Below are 14,916 nucleotides of genomic sequence, written 5' to 3'. Positions count from 1 at the left end.
TCTATATCCAGTTCTAACTCTTGCTTCCTGACCTGCATATAGGTTTCTCAAGAGACAGATCAGGTGGCCTGGTATTCCCATATCTTTCAGAATTTTCCACAGTTTCTTGTGACCCACACAGTCAAAGGTTTTTGCATACTCAATAAAACAGAAATAGATCTTTTCTGGAACCCTCTTGCTTTTTTGATGATCCAGTGGATGTTGGCAACTTGATCTCTGGTTCCTCTCCCTTTTCTAAATCCAGCTTCAACATCTGCAATTTCAAGGTTCACGTCTTGCTGAAGCCTGGCTTGGAGAATTTTAAGCATCACGTTACTAGCGTGCAAAATGAGTGCAATTGTGGCGTAGTTTGAGCATTCTTTGGCATTGCCTTTCTTCGGGATTGGAATGAAAACTGACCTTTCCTGTCCTGTGGCCACTACTGAGTTTTCCAAATTTGCTGGCATATTGAGTGCAGCACTTTCACAGCATCATCCTTTAGGATTTGAAATAGCTCACCTGGAATTCCATCACCTTCACTCGCTTTGATCATAGTGGTACTTCCTAAGGCCCACTTGATTTCACATTCCAGGATGTCTGCCTCTAGGTGAGTGATCACACTATCATGATTATTTGGGTAATGAAGATATTTTTGTACAGTTCTTCTGTGTACTCTTGCCACCTCTTTTTAATGTCTTCTGCTTCTGTGAGGACCCTACCATTTCTGTCCTTTATTGAGCCCATCTTTGCATAAAGTGTTCCCTTGGTATCTTCGATTTTCTTGAAGAGATCTCTAGTCTTTCCCATTCTATTGCTTTCCTCCATTTCTTTGCACTGATCACTGAGGAAGGCTTTCTTTTTTCTTTTTTTTTTTTTCCAGTGGGTTTTGTCATACATTGATATGAATCAGCAATAGAGTTACACGTATTCCCCATCCCGATCACCCCTCCCACCACCCTCTCCACCCGATTCCTCTGGGTCCTCCCAGTGCACCAGGCCCGAGCACTTGACTCATGCATCTAACCTGGGCTGGTGATCTGTTTCACCATAGATAATATACATGCTCTTCCTTCGAAACATCCCACCCTCACCTTCTCCCACGGAGTTCAAAAGTCTGTTCTGTACTTCCGTGTTTCTTTATCTGTTTTGCATATAGGGTTATCGTTACCATCTTTCTAAATTCCATATATATGTGTTAGTATACTGAAATGTTCTTTATCTTTCTGGCTTAGTTCACTCTGTATAATGGGCTCCAGTTTCATCCATCTCATTAGAACTGATTCAAATGAATTCTTTTTAACCGCTGAGTAATATTCTATGGTGTATATGTACCACACCTTCCTTATCCATTCGTCTGCTGATGGGCATCTAGGCTGCTTCCATGTCCTGGCTATTATAAACAGTGCTGCAATGAACATTGGGATGCATGTGTCTCTTTCAGATCTGGTTGAAGAGGGCTTTATTTTCTCTCCTTGCTCGTCTTTGGAACTCTGCATTCAAATGGTGATATCTTTCCTTTTCTCCTTTGCCTTTCACATCCCTCTTTTCACAGCTATTTGTAAGGCCTCATCAGACAGCCATTTTGAATTTTTATAATTGTTTTTCTTTTCTGTATTTTTGGGGATGGTCTTGATTTCTGTCTCCTCTACAATGCCATGAACCTCCATCCATAGTTCATCAGGCACTCTGTCTATCAGATCTAGTCCCTTAAATCTATTTCTCTCTTCCACTGTATAGTCATAAGGGATTTGATTTAGGTCATATCTGAATGATCTAGTGGTTTTCCCTATTTTCTTCCATTTCACTCTGAATTTGGCAATAAGGAGTTCATGATTTGAACCATAGTTGGCTCCTGGTCTTGTTTTTGCTGACTGTATGAGGTTCTCCATCTTTGGCTGCAAAGAATATAATCAACCTGATTTCGGTGTCGTCCATCTGTTGATGGCCATGTGTAGCGTCTTCTCTTGTGTTGTTGGAAGAGGGTGTTTGCTATGACCAGTGCATTTTCTTGGCAAAACTCTATTAGCCTTTGTCCTGTTTCATTCTGTACTCCAAGGCCAAATTTGCCTGTTACTCTAGGTGTTTCTTGACTTCCTACTTTTATATTCCAGTCCCCTTTAATGAAAAGGACACCTTTTTTGAGTGTTAGTTCTAGAAGATCGTGGAGATCTTCATAGAACTGTTCAACTTCAGGTTCTTCAGCATTACTGGTTGGGCCATAGGCTTGGATTACTGTGACATTGAATGGTTTGTCTTGGAAACGAACAGGGATCATTCTGTTGTTTTTGAGATTGCATTCAATTACTGCATCTCAGACTCCTTTCTTGACTATGACGGCTCCTCCACTTGTTCTAAGGGATTCCTGCCCACAGTAGTAGATATAATGCTCATCTGTGTTCAATTCACCCATTCCAGTCCACCTTAGTTTACTGATTCCTAGAATGTTGATGTTCACTCTTGTCATCTACTGTTTGACCACTTCCAATTTGACTTGATTCATGGACTTAACATCCCAGGTTTCTATGCAATATTGCTCTTGATAGCATTGAACCTTGCTTCTATCACCAGTCCCGTCCACAACTGGGTGTTGTTTTTGCTTTGGCTCCATTCCTTCACTCTTTCCAGAGGTATTTCTCCACTCATCTCCAGTAACATATTGGGCACCCATCCACCTGGGGAGTTCATCTTTCAGTGTCTTAACTTTTTGCCTTCTCGCACTGTTTATGGGGTTCTCAAGGCAAGAATACTGAAGTGGTTTGCCCTTCCCTTCTCCAGTGGACCACATTCTAACCCTAACCCTAATCCACACATCTTAGTTCATTTATTCCTCAAATGTCAATGTTCACTCTTGCTATCTTCTTCTTGACCACTTCTAACTTACCTGCATTCATAGACCTAACATTCCACGTTCCTATGCAATATTGCTCTTTACAGCATCAGAATTTCCTTATACCACCATACACATCCACAACTGTTTCCATTTGACTTAGCCTTTTCATTCCTTCTGGAATTATTTCTTCACTCTTCTCCAGTAGCATATTGAGCACCTACCAACCAGGGGAGTTCATTTTTCAGTGTCATATCCTTTTGTCTTTTCATACTGGACAACTGAATATTAAATGTCAGCTGAATTGCTAGGCAGTTAATATTCAGGAGGATTCAGGTTTTTGTAGCTGTTCAGTTGCTAAGTCTTGTCTGACTCTTTGTGACCCCATGGATGCAGCACACCAGGCCTCTCTGTCCCTAACTATGTCAGGGAGTTTGCTCAAACTCATGTGTGTTGAGTGGGTAAAGCCATCCAAACATCTCAACCTCTTCTGCCCACTTCTCCTCCTGTCCTCAATCTTTCCCAGCATCAGGGTCTTTTCCAATGAGTCAACTCTTTGAATCAAGTGGCCAAATGATTGGAGCTTCAGTCCTTCCAATGAATATTCAGGGTTGATTTCACAAGCACTTTCTCTTCAACACATACAAATTATTAGTACAGCTCAATTAAAAAAAAAAATTCACCAAAAAATCAGCCCAAGGTCTAAATGCATGTTTCTCTAAAGAGGTCATAGAGGCGGATATAAAAACACATGAAAATATGCTCAGCATCACCAGTTCTTTGAGAAAGGCAAATCAAATATACCATGAGGTATCACCTAACATTGTTCAGAATGGCCACATTAAAAACGTACAACAATAAATTCTGCAGAGGGTGTGGAAAGAAAGAAAGCCTCCTACAATGTTGGTGGGAATGTAAATTGGTACACCCATTAGGTAGAACATTATGGAGGTTCTTTTAAAAACTCAGCACAGAAGTACACATTGACCCAGAAATCCAATACCTAGAAGTAGATCCAGAAAAAAAGCAAAATTTTAAAAGACACCTGCACTCCAAAGATCATGGCAGCACTAGGTACAATAGCCAAAACAGGGGAGCAACTCAAGTGTACAAGCACAGACGAATGGATACAGAAAATGAGGTACGTATACACAATGCAATACGGCTCAGACATAAAGAAGGATTAAATAATGTCATTTCCAGTTACAGGAAAGAAACAAGAGGTGATCAATCTAAGTGAAATAATTGAGAAAGGGAAAGATAATAGAGAGTATCACTTCTGTGGAATCTAAAAATGGATACAAATGAGCATCATTACAAAATGCAAACAGATTCACAGACTCAGAAACTTACGCTTACCAAACTGGAAAGGTGGCAGGCGGTGGGCGGGGTAATTAGCTGGTACAGATCAATATTTATATGTCAAAACTGGTGCGGTTTTTGTTGTTTACTTGCTCAGTCCTGTCCAACTCTTTGCAACCCCATGGACTGCAGCCTGCCAGGACAAAGGATGTCCATGGGATTCTCCAGGCAAGAATAGTGGAGTGGTTTGCCATTTCCTTCTTCAGGGAATCTTCCCAACCCAGGAATCGAGCCCAGGTCTCCTGAAAGTCTCCTGCATTGCAGGTGGATTCTTTTACCACCGAGTGAGCAGGGAAGCCACGAAACAGGTATTGAAGGGCTCTAAATAGTCACAGGTTTGACAGGGCTTTAAATGACATCTGCCCTCAAGAAATGTCTTGGGGTATTTCAACAGAAATGAATTCCAAACAGGGCCAAGTATCAAGAGGCCAGTTTCAAGAGATAAATTATACTCACAAAGTATAAAATAATGAAAGCACATGGATAGATAGTCCACACCAATAATTATCAAATCAATGCCAATCAAAACTATAATAAGGTATCACCTCACACTGGTCATGGTGGCCATCATCAAAATAAACTACAACGAATAAATATTAAATAAATAAATAAATAAATAAAATAAAACATCTGCGAAGAATATACAGAAAATGAAATCCTCCTACAATCTTTATGGGAATGTAAATGGTGAAGTCACTATTGAAAACAGCATGGAGCTTCCAAGAAATACAAGACATAGAGATATCCTACGACCCTGCACTCCCATTCATGGGCCTAGGTCCATAGAATGTGAAGTGAAAGTCACTCTGTCGTGTTCAACACTTTGCAGCACTATGGACTATATGGTCCATGGAATTCTCTAGGCCAGAACACTGGAGTGGGTAGCCTTTCCTTTCTCCAGGGGATCTTCGCAACCCAGGGATCAAGCCCAGGTCTCCCGCATTGCAGGCAGATTCTTTACCAGCTGAGCCACAAAGAAAGCGCGAGAATACTGGAGTGGGTAGCCCAACCCTTTTCCAGCAGATCTTCCTGTCCCAGGAATTGAACTGGGGTCTCCTGCATCGCAGGCAGATTCTTTACCAACTGAACTATAAAGGGAAGCGTAGGTCCACAGAAAATTACCATTGAAAATGACACGTGCACCTTGATTTTCAGGGCAGCACTCCTTCAATAGGCAAGATATGGAATCCACCAAAAGGCCCAGTGGAAGAAAAGTGAAGATAAGGCGGAACACCTATAACTGCAACGCCACTCAACCATAAAACAGAGTGAAACAAGGATGCTGTCAGCAGCATGGGTGTACTAAGAAATCATCACCCCAAGTGAGTAAATTCAGAGACAGAAAGACAAACATCATGAGATATCACTTACAGGAGTAGTCTATAAATTCATACCAATGACCTAAAGTACAAAACGGACTTCACACCTTGCGAAAATCAAATTATGAGTATCAAACGAAAGAGAAGGGATAAAGAGTTTAGGATTTATATACACACTAAGATCTAACAAATTGATAAGCAAGTAGGTCCTACTGAAAAGAACAGGGAACTCTACTACAGAGGCTGTAATAATCTATATGAGGGAAAAAATGGACAAAGAATAGATTCACTTCTATGTAAAATCAAATTAAGTTCCTGTACAGCTAAAACTAATAAAACAATGGAAATCAACCTGACTCCAATAGAAAATAAAAACTAAATTACAGAAAATCCATCTAGGGGACCCCAGACAGTGGTGACCCTACAGATTAGGTCTGTGATACACTATGATGTTAATATGACACCGCCAAAGCTTTTCACCCAGCAGAACACAGAGCAGCAACCCATTCAAAGATGCCTGACCTCATGTGAATGTCCCAAGATGAAGAGAAGAGAAAGGACCACAGGTTAGTCAGGGCAAGACACTCAATTCAGATTTTGGGGATCTCCAAGGGGCAAGACACACAGAGGTGAAGAGCAGACACGGGGTCTCTGGGCACAGGATCCGGACCCGTGTGGATGGGGTGAGACCCACACAGTCCCCAAACCCTGCATCTGCGGCTGCATGACTCTTGGTTAGGACACCAGGTCCCTGATGGCTGGGCACCAAAGGCGGAAACGACTGGGTTCCTGGAAACTTCTCTCGTCCCAGAGAAGTCCACCTCTCCTGCCCTTTGGTTCTGTCTGATACTAACTGTTTTGACAGCTGTCACGATAATGTTGAACACACTGCCTTGGTTCCAGCAGGCTCCATTCTTTGTATTCCCTCTGAGATATTGAGAAAATACACCAGGTGCAGGGCTAGAACACGAGGGGCAGGTCTGCTGTCTGCTAAGCAGGGACGGCTGAAGGGAAGGCGATCACATAGCAATCTCACCTGCTGCCCGTTGACTTTTTGACTGATCCTTGTACCCTGGAATCAATGAACCACGTGAACCTGCCTCCCTACTCAAACTGAATGCGCTGAAAAACTGGAATAATTACCAAGTAGCCCACCTAAGGAGTCTCCATGAACCTCAGGGCAGGTGAGGCTGGCAGGAGGAAAGACTACGACCCCTACTGCAGCACTGACCCCTGGGAGGGCCATGGAACCCCTCTCAGAGCAGGACACATTATCCAGAGAAGCCCAACTCAGCTCCAGACCCCAGACCTCTGAGCACTGACATTCAGACACAGGCATGGAGTTTTCCAGGACAGAGGCCAGGCCCAGTCCGCACCCAGGTCTCCATGTCCTCGTGCACACAGAACACAGTCAGGAGTCAATATTCTCATTTCAGAAAGCAAGCAGTCTTGTCTAAACATAATCAGTGCAGACAGGATTGAAAAGTCAAAGTATTCATCCTTCAGTAATGTCTGACTGTTTGTGACCACATGGACTGTAGCCCTCCAGCCTCCTCTGTCCATGGGATTCTGCAGGCAAGAATACTGGATTCAGTTGTCATTCCCTTCTCCAGGGGATCTTCCCGATCCAGAGAAGAACCCAGTTCTCCTGCACTGCATGCAGATTCTTTAGCATCTAAGCCACCAGGGAAGCCCCTAGATAAGACAGAGAGGTCTAAATCTACCATGCAGACAGAACTTGGCCAGGTTTAAACTAGTGCAAAGTTGCTCTCCTGGAAACACAGGTCACACACATGCAGGGTCTCTCATCACTGAACAGGGGCCTCACCCTCAGGTGGGAACTAGCAAGTAAGTTTCTTAAAGAAAAAAATCATCACTGGGCCCCACATGTCACCCACATCAGGAAACCGAAAGAATCTTTGTCATTAAACCCTTTAACAGGCAAAACAAAACTGTTACCAGCATCTTTGGCCATGTGGTGGTCAGGATCCAGGGAAGATCCAGGGATTTCTTAGAGTTGAGTCCAGTGTCTTGTAAAGACACACAGAAACTGCCCTGATTCCTTCTCCCATGCTTCCAGCAGGAGGCAGCCACACTGGTAGCCTTCTAGAAAAGGATATTACTTATCAGAATAAAAATTGTTGAAAGGGAAAGCATACTAGTTAGTATTTGCCAACCTAAAATATTCTTAAAAGCTTGGCCCCCAGATCTTTACAGTTCCCACTGGTTCCTTTGTGTTCAGATTGTCAGGGTAGAAACAATCCGTTGTTTCAAATTGATTTCTTCCAATATATATATATATATATAGCCATTAGCTTATATATATATATATATATAGTCATTACAACACAGTGAGGCAAATACACACACCACATAAACAGTATCTCTCCATCTTTTACATGAGAAAATGCTCTCATATCATTACCCATCCTACCTCTTCTACTCCTATCCTTAAACCCAAAAATCATTCTAGGCCCCCTATACTGTATATATAGTTTAGAAAAAAACACTTGATTGTGAATCTAGGAAGAGAAAACAATACCTTCTTATTTACCACAGAAGTATATAAGAATTGCTGATTCTATGCTCCCATGACTAACAGCATGGCTTTTTCAAACTTTTATCCATTGGTGTTAGAAACCAAATAATTGATGCAACTCCAAATAAAAGTAATACATTAAATTTCCTCTTTCACTCTAGCCTCACTATATATATCATCGATCATAATAACAAGCACTAACATTTATAAAACCACCACATACCCTCTATATGTAAGATTATCTCATATGCCTTCACCATTAGCTTAATTCCAACAATAATATTCATGTATACAGGCCAAGAGATTATTATCTCAAACTGGCACTGAATCACACTACAAACCCTTAAGCTATCATTCAGCTCTAAAATAGATTATGTCTCAATAATGTGTGCTGGTGGCTCTATTTGTCATATGATCAATTATAGACTTCGCAATATGATCCGTTCACTCAGACCGCAACATTACCTGATTCTTCAAACATTCCTTTTCCTTGTTACAATACTAATTCTTGTTACCACTAAGAATCTCTTCCAATTTCTTACTGGCTGAGAAGGAGCAGGGATTATATCCTTCCTGCTCGTTGGATGATGGTGTGGACGGCAGATGCAAACACGGCGGCAATACAGGCAATTTTGTATAACACCTCAGTCGCTCAGCTGTGTCCGACTCTTTGCGACTCCATGGACTATAGCCCACCAGGCCCCTCAGTCCATGGGATTTTCCAGGCAGGAATCCTGGAGCGGGTTGCCATTTCCTTCCCCAGGGCTAAATCACCTTAGCGAAGCCCAAAGACTGACTGGAAAGAGGAGGCAGACTGCTGGCTTGCGCTGCGTGGATGTGGGGATGCAGGGCACGGGGGCGTGGATGTGAGAAAGCGGGGCCAGGGGGGTGTGGACCTGTTTTGTATAACCCTGTGCTGCCGCTGCTGCTGCTGCCAAGCTGCTTCAGTCGTGTCCGACTCTGTGCAACCCCATAGACGGCAGCCCACCTGGCTCCTCGGTCTCTGGGATTCTTTGGGCAACAACACTGGAGTGGGTTGCCATTTCCTTCTCCAATGCATGAAAGTGAAAACTGAAAGTGAAGTCACTCCATCGTGTCTGACTCTGTGACCCCATTGACTGCAGCCTAGCAGGCTCCTCCGTCTATCGGATTTTCCAGGCAAGAGTACTGGAATGGGGTGCCATTGACTTATCCGAACCCTATGCTGATCCCGGTTTTATTAAAACAATAGCATGATTCTTACATAACTTCAACGCATGACACAACAAATTTTTATCCTCAGTTCAGTTCAGTTGCTCAGTCATGTCTGACTTTTTGCAACTCCATGATCTGCAGCATGTCAGGCCTCACTGTCCATCACCAACTCCCGGAGTTTACTCAAATTCATGTCCATTGAGTCCTGATGCCATCCAACCATCTCATCCTCTGTCGTCCCCTTCTCCTCCTGCCCCCAATCCCTCCCAGCATCAGGGTCTTTCCCAATGAGTCAGCTCTTCACATCAGGTGGCCAAAGGATTGGAGTTTCAGCTTCAGCATCAGTCCTTCCAATGAACACCCAGGATGATCTCCTTTAAGATGGACTGTTTGCATCTCCTTGTAGTCCAAGGGACTCTTCAAGAGTCTTCTCCAACACCACAGTTCAAAAGCATCAATTCTTCTGTGCTCAGCTTTCTTTATAGTCCAACTCTCACATCCATATATGACTACTGAAAAAACGACAGCCTTGACTAGATGAAACTTTATTGGCAAAGTAATGTCTCTGCTTTTTAATATACTGTCTAGGTTGCTCATAACTTTCCTTCCAAGGATCAAGTGTCTTTTAATTGATGGCTGCAATCACCATCTGTGGTGATTTTGCAAACCAAAAAAATAAAGTCAGCCACTGTGTCCACTGTTTTCCCATCTATTTGCCATGAAGTGATGGGACCAGATGCCATGATCTTAGTTTTCTGAATGTTGAGTTTAAAGCCAACTTTCTCACTCTCCTCTTTCACTTTCATCAACAGGTTCCTTAATTCTTCTTCACTTTCTGCCATAAGAGTGATGTCATCTGCATATCTGAGGTAATTGCTATTTCTCCCAGCAATCTTGATTCCAGCTTGTGCTTCTTCCAGCCCAGCGTTTCTCATGATGTACTCTGCATTTAAGTGAAATAAGCAGGGTGACAATATACAGCCTTGACGTACTCCTTATCCTATTTGGACCCAGTCTATCATTTCATGTCCAGTTATAACTGTTGCATCCTAACCTGCATACAAATTTCTCAGGAGGCAGGTCAGGTGGTCTGGTATTCCCATCTCTTGAAGAATTTTCGACACAGTCAAAAGTTTTGGCATAGTCAATAAACCAGAAGTAAATGTTTTTCTGGAACTCTCTTGCTTTTTTGATGATCCAATGGTTGTTGGCAATTTCATATCTGGTTCCTCTGCCTTTTCTAAATCTAGCTTGAACATCTGGAAGTTCATGGTTCACGCTATGTTGAAGCCTGGCTTGGAGAATTTTCAGCAATGCTTTGCAAGCATGTGAGATGAGTGCAATTGTACAGTAGTTTGAGCATTCTTTGGCATTGTCTTTCTTTGGGATTGGAATGAAAACTGACCTTTTCTAGTCCTATGGACACTGCTAAGTTTTCCAAATTGGCTGGTATATTGAGTGCAGCACTTTCACAACATCATCTTTTAGGATTTGAAATAGCTCAACTGGAATTTCATCACCTCCACTAGCTTTGTTCATAGTGATGCTTCCTAAGGCCCACTTGATTTCCCATTCCAGGATGTCTGGCTCTAGGTGAGTGATCACACCATCATGATTATCTGGGCCACAAAGATCTTTTTTGTCCAGTTCCTCTGTGTATTCTTGCCATCTCTTCTTAATATCTTCTGCTTCTGTTAGGTACCTAATATTCCTGTCCTTTAATGTGCCCATCTTTGCATGAAATATTCCCTTGGTATCTCTAATTTTCTTGAAGAGATCTCTAGTCTTTCCTATTCTATCGTTTTCCTCTATTTATTTGCACTGGTCACTGAGAAAGGCTTTCTTATCTCTCCTTGATCTTCTTTGCAACTCTGCATTCAAATGGGTATCTCTTTCTTTTTCTCCTTTGCCTTTCATTCTCTTCTATTCAGAGCTATTTGTAAGGCCTCCTCAGACATCCATTTTGCCTTTTGGCATTTCTATTTCTTGGGGATGGTCTTGATCACTGCCTCCTGTACAATGCCACAAAGCTCCATCCATAGTTATTCAGGCACTCTTTCTAGCAGATATAATCCCTTGTATCTATTTGTCACTTCCACTATATAGTCATAAGGGTTTTGATTTGGGTCATACCTGAATGGTCTAGTGGTTTTTCCGTTTTTCTTCTATTTAAGTCTGAATTTGGCAATAAGGAGTTCATGGTCTGAGCCACAGTCAGCTCCCAGTCTTCTTTTTGCTGACTGTATAGCGCTTCTCCATCTTTGGCTGCAAAGAATATAATCAACCTGATTTCGGTATTGACCATCTGGTGATGGCCATGTGTAGAGTCTTCTCTTGTGATGTTGGAAGTGGGTGTTTGCTATGGTGAAAGCATTCTTTTGGCAAAACTCTATTAGGGTTTGCCCTGCTTCATTCTGTACTCCAAGGCCAAACTTGCCCGTTACTCCAGATATTTCTTGATTTCCTACGTTTGCACTCCAGTCCCCTTTAATGAATAGGACACCTTTTTTGGGTGTTAGTTCTTGAAGGTCTTGTAGGTCCTCATAGAACCATTCAATTTCAGCTTCTTCACTCTTATTGCTTGGGGCATAGACTTAGATTACTGTGATATTGGATGGTTCACCTTGGAAATGAACAGAGATCATTCTGTCCTTTTTGAGATTGCATCCAAGTCCTGCATCGGACTCTTTTGTTGACTATCAGGGTTAATCCACTTCTTCTAAGGAATTCTTGCCCAAAAGACATAATGGTCATCTGAATTATATTCACCCATTCTAGTCCATTTTATTTTGCTGATTCCTGAAATATCAATGTTCACTCTTGCCATCTCCTGTTTGACCACTTCTAATTTGCCTTGATTCATGGACCTAACATTCCAAGTTCCTATGCTATATTGCTCTTTACAGCATCAGACTTTACTTACATCACCAGTCACATCCACAACTGGGTGTTGCTTTTTCTTTGACTCTCTCTCTTCATTCTTTCTCAAGTTATTTCTCCACTGATTTCTAGAAGCATATTGAGCACCTACCGACCTGGGGAGCTTATCTTTCAGTGTCCTATCTGTTTGCCTTTTCATACGGCTCATGGGGTTCTCAAAGCAAGAATACTGAAGTGGTTTGCCATTCCCTTCTCCAGTGGCCCATGTTTTGTCAGAAATCTCCACCTTGACCCGTTCATCTTGGCTGGTTCTACACAGCACGGTTCATAGTTTCATTGAGTTAGACAAGGCTGTGGTCCATGTGATCAGATTGGTTAGTTTTCTGTGATTGTGGTTTTCAGTTTGTCTGCCCTCTGATGGAAATCCAATTTTCTGTTGAAGGGCGAGGTTGTGTTCCCTCTCTGTTTTTTGACCTGAGGCCAAACTATGGTGGAGGTGATGAAGATAATGGCGACCTCCTTCAAAAGATGCCATGCGGCGGGCGAGGCTCTGGAGGCGGGGCGGGGACTCGGGGCCGGCCTCCCGGGAGCGGCGGGGCCGGCCTCCCGGGAGCGGCGGCGACGACCTCCGCGGACGCCCGGCGGGTCCGCAGGCTCGGTGGGCCCGGGAGCGAGCCAGCCAGCGGTCCAGGGAGAGAGCTGCTGACCGGCCAGCGGCTGTGGGCACGATGAGGCCCGGAGAGGAGCAGCCGGTGGAAGCGGGTGCCTGCGCCAGCGTCTCCGAGCTGGAGCTGCTGAAGCTGCGCGCCGCGGAGTGCATCGACGCGGCGGCCGAGCGCCTGGGGGCCCTGAGCCGCGCCATCTGGAGCGAGCCCGAGCTGGCCTACGGAGAGCATCAGGCCCACGGCGTGCTGACGCGCTTCTTCCGGAGCGAGGCCCCGCCGGGGCGTGGGCGGTGCAGCCGCACTACCAGCTGGCCCCGGCCTTCCGCGCCAAGTGGGGGTCTCCGGGGGGCTGGGCGGCGCCGCGCCCGCTGCACCTGGGCTTCCTCTGCGAGTACGACGCGCTGCCCGGCCTCGGGCACGCCTGCGGCCACAACCTGATGGCCGAGGTCGGGGCGGCGGCCGCCCTGGGCGTGAAGGGGGCCCTGGAGAGCCTCGCCGGGCTGCCTCTGCCGGTGAAGGTGTTTGGTGACCAATAAATCTGCCTGGTTGAGCTGGTGGAATCGAATTAGTGATTGTCCTGGGAACCCCTGCAGAAGAAGATGGTGGTGGCAAAATTGATTTAATTGAAGCCGAGGCTTTCAAAAATCTTGATGTTGTTTTTATGGCCCATCCATCCCAAGAGAATGCCGCTTATCTACCTGACGTTGCTGAACATGATGTGACTGTGAAGTTCTACGGAAAGGCGTCTCACGCCGCCGCCTATCCCTGGGAAGGGCTGAACGCCTTGGATGCTGCCGTCCTCGCGTACACCAATCTGTCCTTGTTGAGACAGCAGCTGAAGCCCGCCTGGAGAGTTCACGGTATAATAAAAAATGGTGGTGTAAAACCCAATATCATCCCCTCTTATTCTGAGTTAATCTATTACTTCCGTGCACCCTCAATGAAAGAGCTTCCAGTTTTGACCAAAAAGGCAGAAGATAGCTTCAGAGCTGCAGCTTTGGCCACTGGGTGCACAGTGGAAATTGATGGTGGAGCACGTGATTATTACAATGTTCTTCCCAATAAGAGTCTGTGGAAAGCTTATGTTGAAAACGGAAAAAAGCTAGGAATAGACTTCCTTTCAGAAGATGCTATGTTCAGTGGACCTTCAGGATCTACCGATTTTGGAAACGTTTCTTTTGTGGTTCCCGGGATTCATCTGTATTTTCACACTGGATCTAATGCCTTGAATCATACAGAACAGTACACTGAAGCTCCAGGATCACAGGAAGGTCAGTTCTACACTTTGAGAACAGCCAAAGCTCTGGCAATGACTGCACTGGATGTTATTTTTAAGCCAGAGTTGCTGGAAAGAATCAGAGAGGACTTCAAATTGAAACTTCAAGAAGAAGAGTTTTAAATGCAGTAGAATAAAAGGAGGGTTTAGGAGCTACTTACAGACCATTCAGAAGAAGTGATGATTTTTTTTCCTGTAATCTTTTTTAATGAGCGAGGAGGGCATGGCTTGTTTTTCAGTCTTAAAAGAGTCAAATTCCTCTTACCTGAAAGGTGAGGACACGATGTGGAAAAAACATATTACCTCACCTCATATCTAGGGTGAAAATTTCACAAATCTGTGGCTGATGAAATTGTAACCTTTCAGAGCTGGCATTTCATAAACAACCTGGATGACACATGGTTTATTGGTGATAATATTTTATAAAGCCATATGGTGTGTGAGTGTATTTTAAAAGATCCAAGAGATTTCAGGCCTTATATTCATAATGGGCACATGAAAGATATTTTTGGTATTGGTAACACTGTTCTATAAAGTTGTTTAAAAATTCCCGTTCTAAATTTAGGGAAGATTCATTTGGAATATCTGTATCTATTTTGGTCTAGAGACTGTCTTCATTGATAATAAAAGTAGGCTTTTAATCAGAAGTGGTGTGGGAAATAACTAGAAACTCAGGTGCAAAGAATGAGCTTACGTTACCGTTTGAAAGCAAATGAAAATGTTCTTTTTTGTATATAACTTACTCTGAGAAGTGGCATTGAAGTGCTATTTCTCATTCCATATTATTGTAATAGGGAAAATGGTAGCTGGGTAGGATTAGACTCTTCCTGTAAGGTTTTGGCGTGGTGGCCCCAGGTGCCCTAGAAGAATATGGT

The 14,916-nt window shown here is 43.7% G+C and overlaps 1 pseudogene; it reads left to right on the top strand.

The window, feature by feature from the left end:
• Positions 1-12,692: 12,692 nt before the first annotated feature.
• Positions 12,693-14,175, top strand: LOC136158975 (xaa-Arg dipeptidase-like; annotated as a pseudogene).
• The last annotated feature ends 741 nt before the right edge of the window (positions 14,176-14,916 follow it).

Source organism: Muntiacus reevesi, chromosome 2, assembly GCF_963930625.1.
Source record: "Muntiacus reevesi chromosome 2, mMunRee1.1, whole genome shotgun sequence".
Lineage (NCBI taxonomy): Eukaryota > Metazoa > Chordata > Mammalia > Artiodactyla > Cervidae > Muntiacus > Muntiacus reevesi.
Note: the sequence above shows the minus strand (reverse complement) of the source record. Positions and strands in the feature narration are given on the sequence as shown.